We start from the raw sequence: 21183 nt of genomic DNA on the forward strand, positions 1-21183 counted from the left end.
TGGAGCCGTTTGGAGCTGTTATCTACATGTGAGACTCCATCTAGTGCTATCTGGAACACTCTACTGCTGCTTCCTGCAAGTGCAACTGGTTTTGGAGCGTTGCAGAATCTTTTCCCTGCTGTGCGACTTAGTTTGAAGCCATTCTAAGCTCCCTGTAGCTGCGCATTTGTATCTGGAGCTTTTTGGAGCAATCAGGATGTGTTTTCTTGCTGCGCATTTGCATCTAGAGATGTTTGGAGCAGTGAGACTCAACCTTGAGCTGTCAAGAACTGCTTAACAACTTCAAAATCTATTTTGGATCAATGCTGAAGCAATTACTTGCTGCACAATTGGTCCTGGAGCTCATCTGAGCAGCCTTCTTGCTGTGTAGACTGGTTTTTGCAGCTGGTTGACCATTTTTTGGGTGAAATCTGCTCAGGAGCTGTTGATGCTGTTTCAGAAGCCATCAGAACTTGCTGATTTTGGGTGTGTTTCAGCCAGTACCTCCCTTGGAAGGCTCACTTTTAGCATTCTCTACAGTGTTTTATGCAGTTTGGTGTCCTTAGGAAGGACTCATGCAATCACTTTTGATTGCAGCAGACTGTTGCATTAGTCAAGACTTATTGCATTTCCTGCACTTGCTATGCAAGCATTTCTGTGAAGAATTGGGCCTGCCTTGCCCTTTCTCTAGCACACTTGCTTTCATGCCTTGGGCTTTATTTGCAGGTCATTCGAGTTACAAAAGGTGCGCAGGCTATTGAACTTTTGTGGTCAAATTAGACACTGCACTTGCATAACGATGTCATTTGATTCTGTCATTTTTCTTTGGGTTTTCTGCATTTATGTCTTATCTGCAATGGCAGGCAATGACCTTTTCGGTATGCTTGCTCCTGAAGACAAGCTCGATGGCACCAACTACCCCATGTGGTCATAGATGCTGCATCATGTGCAAGTGTGAGGCGAGACATCCGTCACAGGTAACCATTGCCACTGCACCTGCCAGGATGGGTGGTACTCAGGATCAGATCACATGGGATGGTAGAGATGCTTTGAAAGTGTAATGCTTCTAAGCACAGCACTTCTTGAAAGAAATTGTTTCTTTCTCTACTGATGCACTGAAGGGGAGCACTGTAGCTTGCGCCAATAATGCATCATAAGCCGTGAAGGGCATTGGCCAAGTTTAACTTACTGCAACATCAAGTAATCATGTCTCTCTACAGGATGTTTTGAATGTTCTAGGGATCAAGAAGAATCCCATATCCATCTCAGTGAATGTTCTACAGGGTTATCCTCGACGGGTACCCATGTGATGTCTATGATTTCAGAAATGATAGAACCATTGTCAAGACTAGGACATTGGCATGGGTTTGTATAGACTAGATGCCTATGACAGAGAGACTAATGTTGGAATGGTCACCTCCCCATCTGTAAGCCCCCATATGAGGAGAGCATGGGGGAGGGAGACCTAGGGCAGAAGATGCCCAGAGAAGAGAGAGGGAGGGGGCTGCCACATGGGCAGCTCCTCACAGCCAATAGAGGAGGATCCCTTAAGGAACAGTACGGGACAGCAGTGTCTCTAAGTACGGGTGATGACGCGTGGCTGTACGGGACTGCAGATCCTTGGAAGCGCAATGACATCAGCAGGGTGCGCGGACCTGTACGGCTGCAGTACAGCTGCATGGCGGGGGTCTGTGGGCAGGTATGAAGCCTGCAAGAGAGCCTAGCAGCAGCCCAAAAAGGCCTGGCTAGGGCCCTTATATAGGGTCTGAAGAAAAGCCCCAACCAGGTCGGTTTTACAGACTGGGGCGGGGGGGGGCAGACTGGTCGGCCCAAACAGACCAGCCAGTCGGCCCATTTAGGGCTGGCTGGTCGGTTGGTTCAAGGGGCCTTGAGCCCTATAAAAGGAGAGGCCTTGGGCCTCATTTCACATCCAGCAGAGCAGCTTTGGGAGAAGCAGAAGGGAGCAGCACATCCACCATCCTTGGGCCTCTACACAGGAAGTGAAGGAGAGAGGTGTTGCTGCAGACTTAGCTCCAGGAAGAGGCTGAACCTAGACTGTCTTCTAGGGCAGAAGGTTACTGAGATCGTCATCACTTGGAGCAGCCCTCACAGGAGCAGCAAAGGGGGAGCCTTAGGCCTACATTCAGGAGGACAAGGAGACCTAGGAGAAGTTGCAGACTGAGCTAGAGTGGCTGCCCACCTAGGCTGGCTTCCGGACAGCAAGGTGGAAGGGATCTAAACAGAGAGTCTACATATGCTCGAGGTGGAGCACGCACGCTCAGAGATCTAGAAGTGCCAGGCTTGTAGTAGAAGGACCTTTTGGTATTGTATCCTGTCCTAGTTTCTGGACGGACGGAAATATAAAGTGTTGCTTCTATATTTGTCTCTGAGCATTGTCTATTTACTGGCTTGCACATCTATGCACATTACGTTAAGAAGCTTGTGATTCCACACCCCACATCACACTGTGTGAGCTCCTGGGCATTACTATCAGTCTTCCCCTGTGTGTACCCTCTGTTGGGTCATTTCTAACAACTAATACTTTATAAACAAAGAAATATGAATTTATGTCTTGGAAGGCCTCGCGGGCCTGTGAGACAAAGTAGAATCCTCACGGATGATCCGAGGGAAACCATCTATACCACATCATATCATTCAGGCCAAGTTTGGTGCTTCTCCACTCCAGCTAGATGCAGCCTTTCAGACCATCACATATCTACCACGAGTTAGATCATATGGGCACCAGGGAGACAGAGGTTGCCATGGTTGGCTCTTGATTCCTCCATGAGGTTGGCGACAGAGGGAGACGAGCGAGGCTGGTATGCACGGACTCACAGATGGTTTGTGAGACTGGGGTTTCACATCGATAGGATACCTCCTTTTCAGTACAATTTGGATGCCCCTCCGGTACTCCCACCCACCATCCCGATCGGGCCACACACCAACCAGGTCATTCAAGAGGATCTCCTACAGCTACACACCTTTAAGACCTGGTTGGAGCCGAGGGAGCTTCCAGTGAAGCTGAGCTTCTACAGAGATCACTGTCTTCGCATTTCAGAGGAGGGATTCATCACACCACCGGGGTACACTAAGCTTCACATGCCTCACTCACTACGGATCTCCATCGAACAGTTTCGCGTATCGTCACACCGCCTCCGCATAGCAGAGGGGGTTCCTAGGGAGCATCGCATATGCACATTGTGCAACTGCCAAGAGGTTGAGTCAGAGAAGCATTTTATTTTCAGGTGCCCAGTGTACTATGAGATCCGAGGTCGCTACCACTATCTCTTCAGAGACGGCTTCGAGGTCCTTTCCATATTCCTCGCACCCAGATCAAAGATGCCTAGCGGCCTTCATTGACGAGGGGGTCCGACACAGAGAGTACTTACTCAAGCGATGGGGCTTGGCCACACCACCAGACACCTCTCAGAGCAGGATCACAGAGTTCTTCCCATCGAGTGATATTGATCGTCTAGTCTCTAGACGCAAACATGATAGAGACCTCGACCCGACGACCGTAGCACGACACACGAGGCATCGAGAGGACACACAGATCACTCTAGGGGACCTCTCGTCATTGTTTAGACCCGAGGCATGCCCCACGGGAGTCACGGTGGCTCTGGTCTTGCGTCGAGCCTCCTCTAGGAGACCGAGACGTACGGCACCCCTTGACAGACACCAACGTCCCATCACCGACTATGCACCAACCAAGGCGACATGACATACAAAGGATCCCACTCCCACTCCAGTCTTTTCTTTTCATTGTCACACTCAGATTTATTTGATTATGTATGATCAGACTTAGACTCAGCATGGGTGATGATGCTCGTTTAGTAGCTCCACCCTTACTGTGATTTGTATCAGGTTTTCTTTCAGTCTCATAGACCCATCGGTCTTCCGAAGACTCTAATAAATTTCTTTCTTTTCTTTTTTTTCTCCCTCTCGACGGGTTTAGGGTTTAGGGTTTCGCGACTGACACATCGTAAGCGGCGGGCCTTCCTCATCCGTAGAATGGACGAGGTGATCATTCCAAGGGGGGGATCCCACCATTGGTTGGGGGTTTCTATCGGAGGGGAAACCACCTATACCCATCACAAACCCATGTGTCTGGCAAAGTTGTGCATGCTCTCTTTATGATGTCCCGATGCAGGCTCCACCCGATATGTCCACTATGCCCCAGCCCACCACTTGCCACTTGTTCACTGCACAGAACGTACGGACTGCACTCAGCCAGCTTCACAACCGGAGAGCATAGGACCATGAGGGACTACGGACTGAGCATTTTGATCATGGACACATGGTTTTGGCTCCGGTACTAGCATAGATGTTCAACCACGCCATATGTCACGGCTTCCCACCCTCATGGAGTACCACCACTATAGTACCGATACACAAGGCAGGTGACCCCATGGATACTAGGAACTATCGCACTCTCGTGATTGGCCACACGTTGGCCAAGATCTATGGATTGATACTGGAGAGGGATATCAACAGCCATACAGAGGCACATGGGTAGCATGCTGTAGGGCAGGCAAGTTTCCGGAGACAGCACTTCACTCTGGACCACATCTTCACCTTGAGGGCTATCATTGAGGAGGTGAGGTCGAGACGCCAGAAAGTCTACACTTGTTTTGTAGACTTTCGGAAGGCCTTCGACACTGTCCCGCGATCCCGCATGATCAGGAGACTGCAAGATATGCAAATTCCAGAGGTCCTGATCTGGGGGGTGGTGAGCCTATACGAGTCAATTAGAGGGAGAGTTCGTATCCCAGGAGGCCTATCAGAATGGGTTGAGAGCATGATCGGAGTGAAGCAGGGATGCCCTCTCTCACCGACTCTCTTCGAGCTCTACATTGATGAGATTGCATCTTTCATAGACCGCCTAGGAGGCGAGGGAGCACTACTAGCAAACTTGATGATACAGATCCTACTATATGCAGATGACATGGTCCTCCTATCACTTCGGCAGAGGGACTCCAGAGACATCTAGATGCCCTAGAGCTGTTTTGCAGAGAGAGAGACCTGATGGTTAACCTTGGGAAGACCAAGGTCATGATATTCAACACCTTTTACGTAGTGTTTCACCGACATAGCTTTACATACCAAAGTCAGCCAGTGGAGATTGTGCAGTCCTACACATACTTGGGTGCAGTTTTCACACGACCAATTTTCACAATGACTTACGTAGCCAGAGCACGACTCACATGAGGGCATGGTGCCTTGGCCTGACTAGAGCGACAGTGCTTCCAGGCACACTTCCAGGATCCACCAACGAAGTGTTGGCTTTTCAACACTCTAGTGAGGCTGACCGCCATGTATGCGGTACCTTTTTGAAGATGATTCGTAGTAAGCCTTCGGTCCCCCATCAGATAGTACAAGCAAAGTTTGCCATGACCCCTCTCTAGGTTGATGCCATTTTTCAGAAAGTGACTTTCCTCCACAGAGTTTGGGACCTACCTCACGAGAGACTTCCGAGGCTGGCGCTAGAGTCCTCCATACGACTATCTGAGAGTGGGGTAGGTACAGCATGGTTTGCATATGTCACCGCATGGTTTGCTAGTCACAACATTCAGATGGATCGGCTTCCCCTATTTCAGTATAGCATGGATGCACCGCCCGAGTTGATCCCGCGAGATGAGATTAACCGCATCATACATTTAGATCTCCTCCAGCTCCACACATCTCGCACTGGGGGGGGGGGACCAGGAGTTCCCCACCAAGACCCAGCTCTACTATGACCACTTTCTAAAAGTACCAAAAGATGGCCTCATCATTAGACCTTAGTATCTCGAGGACAAAGGAGTCTCACACGCACTGAGGATTGCCATCGAACAGATGCAGGTCTCGTCCCATCAGCTGAAGATCAAGACAGGGAGAGCTACACGCATACCCAGAGAATAGCGGACTTGCAGGTTGTGCACGATGGGGGCGGTCGAGACAGAGGAGCACTTTCTATGTGTCTGCCCAGCCTACTATGAGATCCGAGGGCGCTACCACTACCTTTTTCAGGAGGGGTGCGGCTTTGGCCCACTCTCACGACTGATCCACTTCCAAGACTAGGTTTGTATTGGGCTCTACCTGATGGAGATGTGACGACACAGGGAGATACTACTACGACATATCAGAGAGCAGGAGGATGGGACCACCGCACCACACGATACCAAGGTAGACTGAGCGCAAAGACAAGTCACGGATTTCTATGCATTTGACTCAGCCCCAAGGCACTCTGGGATAGAGGAGGAGCTAGCTGACATGAGAGAGAGATGGATAAGTGGAGGGAGCCGACACAACACGGCCAAACGAGGGGCACAGAGACCATACACGACGCGACAAGCAACCAAAGCACACATGATCGAGGTCCAACCTATTTCAGCTCTCCTTAGGGGAGATCGGCCGAGGCGAGGCATCACCATTGACATAGCTCATCGTATCTAGAGATCGAGGAGACCACATCCTCCACCACCACCACAGGAGACATCCCGACAGATGCAGGTACATGAGCTCTTTGCATCTCATCAGAATTGAGATCTCCCGCTCCCCGCCTTTTTTCAGCCCCCTGGGGTACCTCCCGTCATGGGAGGGGGGGCTCATGTCCCGCTCCTGCACTAAGACCTGCACCGAACACGGGTTAGTCAAACGAAATGGGGAAAGGTGGCAAAGATACAGATAAAGCCACCAAGAAAGATGACAACAAAGCCAAGAAGCAAACACAGCTGAAACTCGAGGATGTGAACACACGCTACAACAGCAGTGGACTCTGAGTTGACAGCAAAGCAAAGGCGGGGTCCACCTCTGCCTCAGCTTCAGTCTCAGCTTAAGCTTCAGTTTCAGCTTCAATTTCAGCTTTGGTCTCAGCCACATCCTCATCCTCAGCTTTAGCCTCAGCGTCAACTCCAGTGCCAATTTCGGCTCCACTTTCGTCCACAGCCTCTACAGTTACAGCTACTGGCTCTGATATACCCCTACCCATGACATCGATTGCTCCACCCTCCCCTAGGATAGAGGGGTTGTCACTGACACCATCTCTCCCTTCTTCTCCCGCTACAGTTCTTTCTCCGATTATGAGACTTGCTTTCGAGGGGTCATACATTGTTCCGCACTACTCGACCTTTTTCTCCCCTCTGCCTCTCAGTCAGCCCACGTTCCCACACCCTACTGGGATCGCCTCCTCCAAGCCACTATCATCTCCATACCGCACCCATCTCACCCAGTCATCCAGCCTCTAGCCTCATCCTCACACTTTCATGCCACAGTCCTTTCAGTTTCTACTAGAGCACGGACGAGCTGACCCATCAAAGGCTTGGAAGAACTTGCTAATGGAGGTTCATAGCATCCGAGAGCGCCAGAGGGAGCTATCACGCTTCACACAAGAGCAAACACACTTCACCCAGGAGTAAGCGCGTCTCATACAATAGCAGATGGGTAGACAAACAAGAACCTACGAGGATAACCGTTTCAGCTACCCTCCTGGAGCAGCAGTAGAGAGCCAGCAAGGCTCTCAGCATCAGAGTATGTGGGATCCCACGCACTGAGGCTACACCGATGGCAAATGCGACGGCGTTCGTGGCCACTACTCTAGGGGCGACAAAGCACACGATTGAGAGAGCATGCCGGGTAGGGAGGGACCCCAACCGAGAGGAACTCCTTATCATACGGTTCCATGATGCCTAGGCATGACTTTCGGCTTTATGTCGTAGGTCAGCCTTACGAGACCAGCCAGCGATCTCCATGGATGAGGACCTCACTCCACTATAGGTTGAAGAGAGGCGCTTTCTGTTGCAGCACCGGGATCACCCCCGCAAGGAGGCGAAGTGGGTAGTAGTATGAGATGGACAACTCCTTACAGGCCCCTATCGGGCACCCACCTCTCCTCCTGCATAGGGAGGCGAGGTCTATGAGACTCAGACATCCGAGACCCTATCATGTACCATCTGGAATTGTAGTGCTACATTATGGTCAAAACCAAGGAACTTCTTGGAATCCTATACAGGTCACGACATAGTCTTTGATACAGAGACACGCCAGAGTCCAGAGCACCCACTACCAGTAGTCAACGGGTAAACATGGGAGTATGCCTACAGAGATGAGACGAGGGATATAAGAAGGGTTCGAGGGTTAGGAGGAGTCGCGGTCCTTTACACATCCACACTTTTGGGGGCCATCTTAGTGGAGCAGAGAGATACACATTCTAGGTTTCTCTGAATCCGGATTTGGCACATGGACAGCCGGGATCTGTTTATTGCATTTTGCTACTTTCCCCCCGAGACCTCCCGCTTTGCCAGAGATATTCGACGGGAGGATGAGACATCTCCATTTGCTGCTCTTTATCAATCCATTGTTGACTTCTCTAGCCGCGGAGAAGTCCTCCTAGTTGGGGACTTCAACGCGAGGACAGGCACTCGTCAAGCACCACTCCTTGACTTCAGGGAAGATTCCACAATACTGCCAGACATTGACCTCGAGGAGGTAGGTATGCTACGACTTTCGGCTGACAGAGGAGGACCGTTCACATCTTATGGGCAAGCCCTATTAGACCTCTGCAGGATGCATGATCTCATTATTTATAATGGTCTTGATAGATGGCCCGCATCAGGTGGCTTCACGTGCGTTCCACATGAGGGAGGCTTCAGTGTTCTGGACTACATCATGGGATCCCCTGTCTTCACATCTCGCATCACTGACATTACCGTAGCACCTCTCCCTCTAGGGGCTGATCATACCTATCTTTTCTTTAGCATTTCCACCCCCCGCCGCACAGCACTTTCTACCCCGTTGAGTTCTTACTCCACCTACCATGATATATGCTTTGATCGCGACCACTCACCTACTTACTCTAGCCGTCTATACATACTTCTCGCATACATTGACTTTATAACCCTATTAGAGGATCGTGCTGCCCTAGTCACCCCCTCACTCCACGAAGCTGCCCTTCACGCCTTCCCCCACACCACCCGCTTCACCTACCCACCACCACCTAAGACCGTACCCTCTAATAGCTGGTACGATGATGAGTGTAAGGGTTTACACCGTCAACTCAGATTCGAAACCAAAAACAATCTTCCTAGAGAACCAAAGACGCTACGTGAGTACCCTCGACTGGTACACAGGAAGAAACCTGACTTTGTTCGCCGGAACGAGGAGGAGCTACTAAACATTCTATTCAGTAACAACTCTAAGGAATTTTGGCGGAGATTTCTAGAGGGACGGTCCCTCTCACCACTCACTGACACTCAGGTGTGGTTTGATTATGCACACACACTCTATGATATCCCAAATCAGCCAGACCCTAACCTTTCACATATGCCACGCCCCACATCCTGCACCCTCTTCACTGGGGGGGGTAAAGGATGCCGTAATGAAACCTCACAATGGCTGAGCAAAGGATCATGAGGGACTATGCACTGAGTTCATTGCATATGGGATTAACCTCCTAGCCCCGATCTTAGCAAAGCTATTTAATGAAGCTGTTTGCTTGGGGTTTCCACGCACCTGGACCATTAAGACTATCTCACCCATTCACAAGGCAGGGATCCCATGATCTCGAAGAACTACAGGACCATTATGATTGGACATGTCATGTCCAAGATTTACGCATCAGTACTTGATTCTGAGGTCTGCAGATTTGCCGAGTGTCGAGGACATAGAGCGGTAGGACATGCAAGTTTCAGGCGGGATCATGGGACCATGGACCACATTCTCGCGCTCAGAGGTATGCACACAAATCATACTTGGGGACAGCCCCTCCTTGTTTAGGGTCGAAGCCCGATCAACGGGGGTCACAGTGGCCTTGGTTAGACGCAAAGCTAAGACCAAGACTGCACCCTTGAGGGGCCGACAACACTCTATTGCTGACCTCATGCCTACACTGCCTCATCCATCTTGATGTCCTGCTGCTGATGATGATGATGATGATAATTATGATGATGATGATGATGATGATCATGGGATTGATATATAGTCGACTATCAACATGACTATGTTGTACTATGTTGTACTTAGGACTTAGTACTATCATTTTGCATTTTTTGCATTCTGCATTGGTGTGGATGCTCGTTTAGTAGCTCCACTACCACAGCTAATTGTATCAGGTTTTTCACAGTCTCATAGACCCATCGGTCTTCCAAAGACTTTACTAAACTTTCTTTCTTTTCTTTCTTTCTTGGCTGTGAGGTGCTACCCATGTGGCAGCCTCCTCCCTCTCTCTATTGTTGTCTGATCCCTGCCCTCATGGCAACCATCATGTTGCCCATGTGACCATCTCTCAGATCCTAGGTCCACCCCCCCCCCATGCTCTCATCATATGGGGACTGGACAGATGGGGAGATGACCTTTCCAACATCCCCTCTCACCGACACATATCGGCCCAATGCCAACACGTCGATGACGATGCTCTAGTGACTCCCAGGTCGTCGTTCTCTAGAACACTTCGATGTCGAAATCTTTTCCTGGCTTTTCATCTAGTGGCTCCTGCTCCACCAAGTCGGGTTCCGCTTCCACACACCATCCTGTTACACAGGTCCATCTCTAGTAGCATCTCTTGGCACCACCATCTTCAATCACGATCATGATCGAACTCGAGCAATCAAGACGCCACGATCTTCCACTTGTCCCCCTCATAATGAGTAAACAACCTGGAGTCTTCCAGGCACCATGCTCTGAGGGTGTAAGAAATCCTAGATTTACTATATTTAGAAAATGTGCTAAGGAACAAAAAGGAGACTGAAATAGCAGAGAACAAGGAGTATTTGTATTGCTTGAGTGTCTATAGTATCTATAGTGTGTCATCCATACAATTGGGCCTCTTTATAAAGAGAGTGAAGAGTCACACATGAAAAGGTGTGTACTCCAAAGTGTATGTGCATGACGAGTGTGTATCCCTTGTGAAGGGTGTGACCCTTGATGAGAGGGTACATTACAATAGGAGTGTCTCTTCAATAGAATGTCTCTTGTGAAGGGTTGTGCCTCATAGGAAGTGTCCCATTGAAAGGGCATACCCTTCCACAAGTATCCATTCATCAAACCATCCATAAGTCCAGATATAGAGAAAGGAATACGTCACAGATCGTGACATCCCCTCCCACTCAAAATAAGACCCTGGTGGAGATAATGAACTGATGTAGAAAATATCACGGTAAATTCTAAGCCGATGTCGAGTCTCTCGCTGTCAATGGTCCGAAATACACTCACGAATAAGGAGAACATAATCGTCTTCGATTTTTGGGACATAATCACTTGCAAGAGGAACTGCTTCATCGCCTGGAATGTACGTCTTTAGCCAAGAAATATGAAATGGAATGGATTTTACCCCATGATGGTGGTAATTCCAATTTGTAACTTAAAGGTGAATTTTTCTTGATGATCCGGAAAGGTCCATAGTATCTTGGTCGCAACTTAGGAAACACAGATTTAACCGTCTTATAGCGATGGGGGGCTACAAATAATAGCACCATGTCACCAGTGTCAAATGCCAGGTGACGTCTATGTTTGGTGACACACCGTTGATACCGCTCTTGCGCTTTTCGCATATTTCTTGAACCAGTTGATCGGCTAGGGCCACTCGATGTTGAAGTACAAAATTCGTTGGTACAATCGGAGTGTGTCCATAAGCTGCTTGGAATGGAGTCATGCTGATGGCACTATGGAAAGAGTTATTATAAGCAAACTCAAGGAGTGGTAGATACTCTTTCCAAGTTGCTAGGCGTGACTTAATATAATATCGAAGCATTTCTTCCAGAACTTGGTTGACTCTTTCAGCCTGGCCATCTGATTCTGGGTGGTAGGCTGAACTGAACAATAGAGTTGTACCCAAAGATTAAAACAGTGAAATCCAAAAGTGACTGGTAAACTTAGGATCTCTGGCGGATATGATATCCTTGGGCAATCCATGGTGTCGGAAGATGTGTTGTATGAAGAGTTTGAGCCTGAGCACTGCTTTTGCAAGCAACAAAGTGTGCCATTTTGGACAATCGATCAACAATTACCATAATCTGAGTGTTACCTCTGGACAATTGTGGTAGTGTTATAATGAAATCCATGGAAATACTTTCCCACCTTTCAGTTGGAACTGGAAGAGGCTGAAGAAGTCCTGCTGGAAGTCGTCGGCTTGCTTTCATTTGTTGACAAGATAAGCAAGATGTAACCATTCTGATGACGTCGCTTTTCATCTGAGGCCAGTAGTATGTTGCACTGAGAACCTATAAGTCTTGTTGATGCCTGGATGGGCAGCATAAGGAACTACATGCTCTTTTAACAAAAGACGTCGAACATCCTTGTCATGTGGTACACAGACGCAATCTTGATAATACAAAAGGTCGTCCGTATAAGAATAGGATGAGAAAATCTTTTGTTCGGAAGTCGAAGGTTGATCTTTTGAAAGAACTTGTACTGCTGTACCGAAGTCTTTATCATTGAAATACTTCCCTTTGAATGAATTCGGAACATCCACAGATAATGTAGAGATTACCATAGCTGATGCTAGAGTTAACCTACTGAGAGCATCTGCAACTACATTGCGTAGTCCTAGAATGTACTCAATGGTCATATGAAAGTTGGCCAAAAACTCAACCCAGCGTGCTTATCAAGCATTCATGACTGGCTGAGTAAAGATATACTTTAAAGAGTGATGGTCTTTCATAACCACCGAGTCGGCTCCCATGAGATAATGTTTCTAAGAGCGATAAGCATGTACAACAGCAAGAAACTCCTTATCATAAACCGGGTATCAGGTTTGGATATCGGAATGTTTATGGCTGTCAAAGGCAATAATTCTGCCTTCTTGCATCAAGACTGCTCCTGTAGCGATGTCGGAAGCGTCGGTCATGACCTCAAATGAAAGGTTTGGGTCAACAATAGCCATAACTGGTGTGGTAGTGAGTGCTTGCTTGAGTTGTTGGAAACTATACTCAGTTTCGTGAAGCCACTGAAAAACTACTGTGCTTTTCAATAATTCGGACATAGGAGCTGCGATTTCAAAAAACTGATAGACCTTTGTATGGTAGATGTTTGCCAATCCGAGAAAAAAGCAAACATTGTGAACATTCTTAGGAGTAGGCCAGTTTCAGATTACCTTGACCTTCTTGGGATCCACAGAGATGCCTTGAGCTGAAATAACATGTCCCAAATATTTGAGTTGGGTCTTGAAGAACTCACTCTTCTCAATGTTGATGTAGAGAGAATTTGCGCGGAGAACTTCAAAAACTTGGTGAAGATGTTGTTTGTGCTCATGTAGGGATCTGTTGAAAACGAGGATGTCATCGAGGTAAACGATGACGAACTTATCAAGGAAAGGCCTGAAGATGTCATTCATTAGTGTCATGAATGTGGCCGGGGCATTGTTTAACTCAAAAGGCATGACCAAACATTCATAGTGTCCATACTTTGTTCGAAAAGCTGTCTTGTACTCATCGCCTTCTCGTATGCGAATTTGATGATAACCTGAACAAAGATCAATCTTTGAGAATTGTGTTGCATGTAGAAGTTGATCGAAGAGGTCATCGATGCGAGGCAATGGATACTTGTTTTTTATGGTGAGCTTGTTGAGGGCTCGGTAGTCGATGCACAGGCGCATTGACTTATTCTTTTTTTCCACAAGTAGTACAGGAGATCCGAAAGGGCCGCGACTGGGCCGAATGTGACCTTTGTTGAGTAGTTTGGTCATCTGTCTTTGGATTTCTTCATTTTGAGTGTAAGAAACCCGATAAGGAGGTTTCGACTGTGGATTACTGCCGGGAATAAGTTCGATTGGGTGATCCACTGGTCATCGAGGTGGTAACTGCTTTGGCAATTTCTGTGGAAAAATATCCAAGTAGGGCTGAAAAAAAGGCTGGTTGAGGTATTCAGGAGGATCCTTTGTTGGTGTCTCCTCTATTGCCGTAACCAACAGAAGTGAAGTCTTTACTTGGCGTTTACGAACCCACTTCTTTACTTGTAGGACAGAGGCAACTGGGGTTGAAGGAGAGTCCCTAGAACCAGTTAGCTCAATAAGTTCTCCCTGGTAGACAAACTGGATAGTATGGCTGCGAAAACTGATTGATGGATCATAGTCGTAGAGCCACAGTTGTCGAAGTATGACATCGTACCGAGAAAGAGGCATGATGTCGAAATTCAACTTGTCCATATAATGTTGGATGCGAAAAGACAAGTTTTTGATCCTTGTGTTGCACAAGAAGGTAGTTCCATTTGCGAGTTGAATCTGATAGTCCACGAGACTAGGATTGGTGGTCAACTGAAGTTTGTCGACCATAGAACTAGCTAGGAAGTTATGAGAGCAGCCACTGTCGATGAGGATAGTGACCGTTGTTCCACGAATCGATCCTTGAACACAAAGTACTTGAGTGGCCAGGGAAGGTTCGGGGTTGCTAGCAAGGCTCAGGTGGATGGTATTTGCCATTCGAACAGCTTTGCCTTTCTTGTCTTGTGCTGGGGTAGCATCTTCTATTTGGGAAGTGCTAGGTTCCATATTGGAATTTTGCTTTGGTCGCTTAAAACAATCGAACCATCTATGGTCGCCTGTACAGATGGTGACAAAGTCCTTTTGTGCTGGAGTTGTTCTTCTTGTCAGTGGCCGCACCTTTATGTTGGGGATGACGATGATGACTTTGTGAAGAAGAAGAGGCGCGATCCTTGGAGAAGTGCTTCTCTTGGAATCCAGCATACGATTTCTGAGACTTGTGGGGATCTTGAGACTGTCGTTGACCTTGATTATCCGAGTTTTTTCTAAACCTAGTGTCATCTTGAGGGCGAGCACCTTTGGCCATAGTAGAGTTCTGTGTTCGATTAGCACTCTGCTTCCCTATGTTTTGGAAATCTGTTATGTGCTCTGCGTAAGCAATAGCGCCAGCTGTAGTGGTGATGTTTGCTTTAAGCACATCAATGCGTAACGAGGGATGTAGGCCTGAGATGAAAGCATGAAGGCAATCATCATCAGTTAACCCATCAATCTCCAGCACCAATGTGGTGAACTGAGAGATGTAGGAAGACAGGGAGCCTGTTTGCTCCAACTGTCGGAGTTTTGAACGTGCTTAGAAGTCCGCATTGGCACGTATGAACTTCTTACGGAGCACGTGTTCAAAACGTTCCCAGGTTAATAAAGGTGTGGAGTGAAGAGAGAGAGTGAGAGTGCAGGTACAGGACGAGTCGAGGAAGAAGTCACGTCAAACTTACATTGATGGATAAGGTTCCTAAACACAAGTACAAAGTACTTGTATCTAGGCCTACGACTAAGTGTCCTAGGTGTCACATAGGACTAAGTGTCCTATGTGGCATAGAAGGCACTAACACTATAAGTGCCTACACTTATGCCTACAAGGCACACACCATGGCCTATAGGGCATCAATAGAACCACCAAAAGATGGCCTACAAACCCCCCTTCATGGGATGGGCTGAAGTACTCTGGAAACGTCTCAGAATACCTGGTAGTTTCTGGTCATGGTGGCACATGTTCATCCAAAAGGATATAGCCACCTATGAATATACAAGGAATGTCAGATCATGTAACAAAGGAAACCAAGTGTAAAGCCTGTCGAAAGACTTCGAACTTGGGACGAGGAAGTGCCTTTGTAAACATCTCTGCGATGTTGTCCTCTGTGGGAAGATAGTGGATCTCGACAAGACAGCAAGTGAAGTTGGACTAAGCTTGAAAATCTTTTTGGAAATACGATCATTAATTCCAAAGTTTCTCTAAAAACAAAAACTTTTCAATTTAAAAAAGGAGGAAGGAGCACTGAGTGAACACCTAGGCAATCCAGGATCTATCCTTCAACATTGGCTGCCCTCAAAGCCACATTGGGAGAAGATGACAAGGTGACAGTTTTGATCTCCAGTATTAAAGGTGTCTCCAAATACAGTGAGGTACTCGCAGTATTAAGGGTTCATCGAGATCAAGGATATGATGATATGGTGGCTATCCTTATTGATGAGGACCGCTATTATAGAGAAAGCTAGGCTTCACTCGAACTTCAAAATTCTTTCTCAAAGAAATCAAGGAAAATTGGGAAATTGGGCTTCTCATCATGCGAGAAGGAATCTAGAATGTGGCGAATGGCAATCGCCGAGAGGTGTTTCTCCCAAAGTTGGTTCTCTTTTGTTTACCAAAACAACATGCTTTGTGAACTTTTCCAAGAAACTGAAGTTTAGAAATACCTAGTGCCATATTCTGGTTTCTCACTTGCATCAATCTTTTGAAATTGACAAGTCCATATCTCTTGTGCCATATTGTGGAAAGTGGCATCGGTTGTTGTTGAGCTCACATGGCATGCAAGTCTAGTACTGAAGCTAGCATCCCGAACAAGCGCCCTTCCTTGACTGCTTTTTTGACTAGCCAATATTCTTTGAATTCGTCTTTGATTGTGCGTTCATCTCCATCGAAGATGACTCAATAGTTGTGTTCCACAACTTACAAGAGGTTCTTGCTGAGCTTTGGAGCATAGAGTACATCTTTCGCCAATCCTTTCATACCGGTGAAATTGTTCATGGGAGACAATGCCGTTCCCTTGAACTAGATTTGGTGTGTTATAAATAGCTGAGTCGGACAACAAAAAGATCTTTCACTGGGAGAATATGAATAGTAAGGCCTTGGCTATGATTAGCCTAGGGCTTGCGAACAACCTAATCCACCATGTGAATCTCAATAAGACAAGTGAGTTTGGATTAAGCTTGAAGATCTTTTTGGAAATAGGATCATTGATTCAAAAGTTCCTGTTAAACAAAAACTTTTTAATTTAATAGATGAAGGAAGGGGAGTCACTCAGTGAACACCTGGGCAAAAACCTAGCATGTGTCATTCAACAACTGGCTGCCCTGAAAGCCACAATTGGAGAAGATCACAAGTGGCGACGTTGCTCTCTAGTATTAAAGGTATCTCCAAATACATTGACGTACTTGTAGTATTAAGAGTTGGTCACGATATGGGATACGATAATATGGTCGCTATCCTTATTGATAAGGACCACCGTATTGCAAACAAAGTTGAAACTTCATTGGAACTTCAGAAGGCATACTTCTCAAAGAAATCAAGGAAGAGAAATATCGCATACGAGAAGGAGTTATTACATCTTTAAAGTTATGGAAGCATTATTTATATGGTTATGCTTTCAAGCTTGGATTAAGCTTGAAAGATCTTTTTGGAAATAGGATCATCGATTCAAAAGTTCCTCTTAAACAAAAACTTTTTAATTTAATAGATGAAGGAAGGGGAGTCACTCAGTGAACACCTGGGCAAAAACCTAGCATGTGTCATTCAACAACTGGCTGCCCTGAAAGCCACAATTGGAGAAGATCACAGGTGGCGACGTTGCTCTCTAGTCTTAAAGGTATCTCCAAATACATTGACGTACTTGTAGTATTAAGAGTTGGTCACGATATGGGATACGATAATATGGTCGCTATCCTTATTGATAATTACCACCGTATTGCAAACAAAGTTGGAACTTCATTGGAACTTCAGAAGGCATACTTCTCAAAGAAATCAAGGAAGAGAAATATCGCATACGAGAAGGAGTTATTACATCTTTAAAGTTATGGAAGCATTATTTATATGGTTATGCTTTCAAGGTTAAGACTAACCATCAAAGGATGATGGATCAAACACTTATTTTCTCAAACCATTGTCTCTTCAAGACACATCAAATGGGCTAAATATATTCAATCATTTGGTCAACCAAATATTGGATATCAAACAAGGAAGAAGAACTTAGTGTTGGGGTAAAGGCTCTATGGCCACCCAAGTACAATTAAGTACACTTAGTACTTTATTTATTTAGTACACTAAGTACACCGTACTTAGTGTTGTAACCTTATCCTTTTCATATAAAAGCTTTACTGTGTACTAGGGGAGGTACACACATATGTTTTATCCCCACACCTCTTGTTGCCTATTCTCTGTGTGTGTGTGTGCTCTCACACTCTCCCTATCAAAACTGGTATCAGAGCCAATTCGTGTGTGTACCCAAACGTGGGTCTTACCTGCAGCTGTGTGCACCTGCAGTCAAGGAGCACCGCCAGCCATCGCTTGAATCTGCTCTGTCGATAGCTTCTGGTAGCGCTTCGCAGCCTGCTCAGCCTTGACGTCTTCTGCTGCTAGCGCTACGCTAGCAGCTTCTTGAGCTCTTGCGCCAACCAGGGCCAACGGGCCTCTTGCGCCAACCAGGGCCAACGGGCCACCAGCAGCCCTTCAAAGCCTTCAGCTGCTAGCGCTGTGCTAGCAGCCCTTTGAGGCCTTGCGTCGCCACGGCCAAAGGCCACGCGGCGCCAGCCAGGGCCAAAGGCCACCGACGCCAGCGGCCAAAGGCCACGCGACGCTAGCTAGGGCCAAAGGCCACCGACGCCAACAACCAACAGGCCACCAGCGACCAGCTCCGCCAGCCAGCGACCCCAACGGGCCACCAGCTGACACCGGCGCCAGCGACCAACGGGTCACTTTCCAACGGCGCCAGCTAGCGAAACTTCACCAGCCAGCTACCTCATCGCGCCACCAGCAGCCACCGACGGCCAGAGGCTAACTATCAGCCAGCGAAACCATCGGTGTCAGCCCGGGTCTCGTGTTAGAGCCATACGTGGCCACAGGTTCAGGTCGTGCAATCAAAGGGCTTTTGCAGCCACAGCCAAGCATTGGCTTCTTACACACTTATTTGCATATATTCTCCTCATTGGAGTTGATTTGTGCAAGGATTTGTGCATTTTTTATTACTTCTGGGACAGTGGCAGATGCATATGAATTGGGGCTTTTGACATTGTTATGCATATCAGTGCTGTTGGAAGCAACAAAATGCCTAATAGTTGTCAGTGAAACAGTTATGCACACAAAATTCTGTATTTTTTGCCTCCAATCAAGGGGCTTTTGCCCAATTTCTGTTCTAAACTGTTGTATACAGTTTTAGAAGTGTCTGGAAGCTTCAAATTGACATTTTTGAACAGTCAAACAGTCAAATACTGATTCTGTACTTTCTGGTACAGTCGGGGACTGTCCTGTGTCAACAGTTTTGAATGAATTCAGTCACGGTACAGAGGTACAGAGTACAAAGTACACTGCTGTTTTTCACTGTGTATGCAGGGCAGATGCTTCTGTAAATTCAGAATCTTGCTGGTTGTACAATGGTGCATTAAATGATGCAAACAGAGTTGCTGTTCAGAAACTGCAGCAAGCAGTAAACAGTGATAAATCTCTGTTTAAGTGGGAGATACAGTGCAAGTGCAGTTCCTGTTTGTTCCGCTGCAGGAATTGGATCTTTGAGTACAGTTCAAGTGCATGTGTGCACTTGGTTTGCAGGAAGTCAGGCACCTAAGTGTGGGTTATATATTCCTTGCTGATTATAATGGCTTCATCCTCGGAATCCTCTCTTCTCAATATTAAAAAGTTACAGGGTGCTGCTAACTACCCAATGTGGAAAAAGATGGTCCTGAATGTTCTAATTCTCAGGCAGTTTCATGCTCCTATTATACACAAAGGTGTGAAGCCCACTGGCACATCTGATGATGCTTGGGCACTAGCTGATCTGTCAGCAAAGTCCATAATTGAATTGTCACTCCATGAGAGTGTTGTTTGGAATGTGGATGGTGAAAAGACAGCCTGGGGTGTGTGGAAAAAGCTACAGGACACATATGAGCAGCAAAGTGCAGCCACAAAGATATATTGGTTGCGCAAGTTCTTCAATCTGAAGATGAAGGAAGGGACCTCCATGGATGCACATCTCAATGAGTTTAACTCTATTGTTACTCAGCTTGCGAATCAGAAGTACGTGGTGGATGAGGAAACAAAGGGTATGGCACTCTTAATCTCTCTTCCTGAGAGTTGGGATACGTTCATCACAACTGTGACAAATGCAAACGTCTTCATAAGTTTTGCAGATATCACAGGGCTGATTTTGCAAGAAGAGCAAAAGCTGAAAGCTCAAGATGCAATAAAGCCTAATAATGCCTTAAATACAAGAGGGAGAAGTCAGCAAAGAGGCAAATCCCAAGAAAAGGGAAAAGGCAGGAGCAAGTCCCGCTCCAACAAAGATGTCGAGTGCTACTACTGTGGCAAAAAGGGACATACCAAAAAGCAGTGCTTTAAACTGAAAAATGATAAGAGAGACAAGGCCAAGGACACTGATGCGTCAGATGCAAAGGCAATTGTACCAGTAAGCAAGGGCAAGAGCAGTGTGAAGATTGAAGAGCTTCATTCTACACACGGTTATGACAGTGAGGGAGAGGTTCTATTTCTCTCTATTTTGGATGCTCATGCTCTCCATGCAGGCGAATTTGCAGACATGCACTCTTGGATCATTGACTCAGGTGCCTCATTCCATGTTACAGCTTACAGAGAATTGTTTGTCAGGTATGCAGCAGGCAACAATGGAGTTGTTTTTCTAGGGGATAATCATGCATGCAGTATTATTGGTATTGGAGATGTCAGGCTTGTATTTGCTGATGGTACTCAGCTTATGCTTCACAATGTTAGGCATGTACCCGAAGTCAAGAAAAATCTGATTTCTACTGGCATGTTGGATGACGAAGGTTTTGTGACCAGCTTTGGTCATGGTTTCTGGAAGGTCACCAAAGGTGCCCTGGTTGTTGCCAGAGGCTCTAAGGTTGACACAATGTATACTCTTCATGCTAAAGAATGTAATCATGCTGATATTCATGCCACCGAGCTGCCGAATATTTCTATGTGGCATAGCCGGATGGGACATATGAGCATAAGTGGAATGGAGCAATTGGCTCGCCTTGGCTACTTACCGTCTCTTAAATTTTCTGATTTAAAGTTTTGTGAGCACTGCATATATGGTAGACAGTTACAGTGTCCTCATAAAAGGAGATTAGGACATAAAGAGGCTCAACTTGAGCTTGTGCATACAGATGTGTGTGAGATGCCTAATCCTTCACTTGGAGGTGCACGGTACTTTGTCACATTTATAGATGATTCCACAAGGAAGGTGTGGTTGTATCCTCTTCGATTGAAGAGTGATGTCTTTCCAGTGTTCCAGAAATGGCTTGCTATGGTTGAGAACCAAACAGGCAGAACACTGAAGGCTTTGCGGTCAGATAACGGTGGGGAGTATATGTCTAATGCATTCAATGCATTTTGTGATGCTAAAGGTATTAAAAAAGAACTCACTGCCCCCTACAATCCAGCGCAAAATGGCACTGCAGAGCGTATGAATAGAACCATACAGGAAAAGTCTCGCTCTATGATGTCACATGCTGCTTTACCTCATGGATTTTGG

General features: G+C 46.7%; 1 protein-coding gene across 3 annotated transcripts in view; it reads right to left on the minus strand.

Annotated features, from left to right (window-relative positions):
• Positions 1 to 21183, minus strand: part of LOC147904204 (phosphatidylinositol/phosphatidylcholine transfer protein SFH1-like) — a 114412-nt gene that overhangs the window by 38540 nt on the left and 54689 nt on the right. The window lies entirely within an intron of this gene.

The sequence above is a fragment of the Dipteris shenzhenensis genome, chromosome 2 (genome assembly GCF_047967505.1).
Source record: "Dipteris shenzhenensis isolate YYH24624 ecotype China chromosome 2, Dip_SZ_1.0, whole genome shotgun sequence".
Classification (NCBI taxonomy): domain Eukaryota; kingdom Viridiplantae; phylum Streptophyta; class Polypodiopsida; order Gleicheniales; family Dipteridaceae; genus Dipteris; species Dipteris shenzhenensis.